The following is a 3,813-nucleotide window of genomic DNA, read 5'->3' on the forward strand; positions in this document are numbered from 1 at the left end:
GCTAAGTCCCATCAGATTTAAGTAACGTTACTATTTCTAGCACCCTCTGTTGAGTCCCAAATAATATTATTACAATTATTAGCAATTCAAAATAGCAATCAAACACAAAAATATAAATATTTACGTGAAAAATTTTCTCTCTTTAAAGGAAAAATCATTTTCTCTTTGAAGGGAAAAAAACACATGACAAATTTCGAATAATTTCACTATTATTAAATTAATTACAATAATTCTTATATAATTTTTTTACTCCCACGTACAAATTGTCTTTTTTGCAAAGACGACAATCCTTTTGTTACTATCCGGCACCCACCTTTTTCTATTTACTGTGCGGCACCTCCTTTTTCTTCTTGTTTGTGTTCTACCTTTTAGCAAGCCACATGCATGCCTTTTTTATATTGAATTCTACCGCCTCACACTCCTAGGAACCTATGGACTGTTGACTTTCCACGTATCACCTATTTCAAGTTGAAATAAAAGTCCTCATCAGTTGGGCTTCATTAAAGAGCTTCACGTGAGCTGGACTTTGGTGCCAGCTTGCACCCAACACCCTGGGAAAATGCTCATTAACTACTTGCAAAGCGAGGCTCATCTCAAATTATTGTAATTTAATTCCTTGGTTGGTAGGGTCATTGTGATGGTAAAGTACTACACCTATAATTGCAATTATAAGTGCATAATCTTAGTAACATTTTATTCTTTTGAAGCTAAACAAATCTGACATGCTAATTATAAAAAAATTTAAAAAAAATACCAAAATTATCTATCAAAAAAATAAGAAAAATGATTTTTTTTTTTCTTTTGACTTTGTATTTAAAAATCTTTGTACCTTTATAGGCAAATATTTCTGAAAATTAATAAAATCCAACACAAATTAATTCGCCAACAGGTGCAAAGAAATTAAAACACAAAACGTTCTGGCAAATGAATCAATCATTTGGTGCCACATATAAAAACCAAAAGGAAAATAAAAAAAGGTAAATGACTTGGACGTTTTGCAACGACTTGTAGTGTGACAACTCATTAGTCATTTCTCTCACACAATACTGTGTTTGTGTTTCGGTGTGCTTAGATTCTTTCCCTTCGACTCCAGCTGCCATGACCTGTGACTGTGAGCAACGTCCCCCACTACTTCAATGATCAAACGTGACGTCTTTGGTGTACGAAAGATGGGGGTCAGCCAAACTACATAGCCCCCTACAAGGTGCTCGGATTAAGACTTAAAGTTAATCTTTATGGATGTCCATTAACAAAGGATTGCTGTCAAACATACATGGTTGTTATTTTTATCATGTAAATGTCTCTCCCAATTTTATTTTAAAACAGTGAAGCTACAAACTTTTGGGTCCACAAGTACAAAGTTCTCACAGAGTGGGAGAAAAAGTCTGAGAGTTTAAGTTTTCAAAAAAGAACTTCACATACATTTACATCTAAATTATATTAAAATAGAATTTGTATTTTGTATTTAAAAAAAAAAGGCTCGATTATAAATATAAAACAAATCTAGTGCTACAACAAAATTTCACAACTATCAAGTGGCAAATTATGACTTGTAAATATATAATAAAGTGATGTCTGTGATGAATTTAGATGAGAATCAATAAAAACTTGTAAACTTTATTATTATTATTATTTTATAAGGAAAAACCTGTCAACTTAACTGTTGTATCTATAGCTTTATAAATATTTCATTAATTTGTGGTTTGACAAAAAAAAAAAAAATTAAGGATAAACTACATATTTGGTCTTAATCATTTACACCATATTTTAATTTAGTCTATAACATTTCAATTGCGTCAATTTGGTTCCTAACCTTTTAGTGTCATGTCAAGTTAATCCCTATCGTTATCTTATACATAGAAAATTCTAACATGTCAAACAGCTTAAATAAAAAATTAATTTATTGTCACATCAATGGACACATGTATTGCCACATTACTTTTTTTTTAAAACCCAAATCGAATCTTTTTTTTTTTTTTTTTTGGTTTGATAAGAAAGTTTGATTTCATAAAAAAAAAAAAAAAAGTTTGCTGATTTTATTAAATAGGGGTAGACCTAAATTAAATTTAAAACACATATCTCCCTAAAATCCAAAATCTCTAACAGTGAGGATGGCCACGCCTTTTCCTTCTAGCGGTGCCTTCTCTCTTCCCAGATAGAGATAGAATGTGTTTGGATTCAGCTTCCACGTCCAGCGTCCACGTCTGGCTTCCTTTTTTTTTTTTTTTTTTCAGCGTGTCTGTCACTGTTCATTGGCCATGAACAGTGATTTTAGGCCAATGAACAGTGATTTTTGGCATGAACAGTACTTTTTACACATTTAAAAATTATTTTGCTACAGTGTTTTCAGTTTTCAGTTTTTAGCAATAAGTTCTATCCAAACAGACTCTATAGTGGACAGCTCAAGACCCAAAAATATTAAGAGTGCAGCCACATTATATTGATTATACTTGATAATTTAGAAAGAAAAAAAAACTGTAATTAGTACAGAAGAATTCTTGATAATTTAGAAGGAAAAAAAAAACTCAAATTAGTATAGCAGAATTTTCACTCAGTCAAAAAAAAAAAAAATTCACAGTGTTAGATTTAGAGATATAAAAGTATACAAAAATATTACGCATTATAGCTTGTAATAGATTATAAGATCAAAAGCATCTTATAATCTATTTTTCTAAATAAAACACGAACCCTCCTCTTTCATCCGGGCTTTGGGACTGGCTGTGTCAAATACAAGACAATGAAATAAATAAACACAGGCGAAGTTACTTCTTTCATACACCCGAAAAATGGCAAGGACCTTTAGTTTCATATGCCCAATTTGAACAAGGTACCAACCCTATATTTGAATGCAATAGATAGAACTTATTGCTGAAAACTGAAAACTGAAAACACTGTAGCAAAATAATTTTTAAATGTGTAAAAAGTACTGTTCATACCAAAAATCACTGTTCATTGGCCTAAAATCACTGTAAATGCCAAAAATCACTGTTCATTGCCTAAAATCACTGTTCATGACCAATGAACAGTGACAGACACGCTGAAAAAAAAAAAAAAAAAGGAAACCAAACGTGTACGCAAGACGTGAAAGCTGAATCCAAACACATTCTTAAGGGAGAGGAGGGGAGAGAAAAAGGTGGCCAGACACACTTTAAAAAATGAAAGTGATAGAGAGAGAACCTACTGTGACCTCAATCAAGGCCATGCTAGCCACGTCATGACATATGTGACATCATCACCTGATATTTTTGGAAGATCATACTTTATAAAACTAAAACAAAACTGTTCATCCAGTGCAATAATATAGGATAACTTGACAAGTTATTAGCAAAAACTTAGGAACATTAAGGTAGGTATAAACATTAAAGTCACGGATGTTCAATCATTAATGATGATCTTTTAATTATTTATTAGAGATAAAATAAAAGGAAAATGCCAACGGATACCTTTAAGGCACTGATTAATAATCCATTTAAAAAAATTTATAAAAAAAATAATAATTAATGTTTTGACAACTTTTTTTTATTTTTCATAAAAATTGTGTCAAAACTTTCTTAAAATTAATTATTAATTATTGCCTCCTAACTGCACTCTATAGCTAGCATGATTCAAAATAAAAAGCACAAAATGTCTATGACCAAGACATGGACGGTTCAAATGAGGTTGGCCATAGATGTGGATAGACATTTTTGTCAGAGACTTTACTTTCAGAAAAATATCTGGTGCCCCCAACCAACTTTCAAGAACGTGTGATGAGAAGGTTAGTTCGAGAGGAGATGAATGCAATAATTAAACGTGGTCGATTCGATTGGTGAG

The sequence above is a fragment of the Castanea sativa genome, chromosome 7 (assembly GCF_040712315.1).
Source record: "Castanea sativa cultivar Marrone di Chiusa Pesio chromosome 7, ASM4071231v1".
In the NCBI taxonomy this organism is placed as follows: domain Eukaryota; kingdom Viridiplantae; phylum Streptophyta; class Magnoliopsida; order Fagales; family Fagaceae; genus Castanea; species Castanea sativa.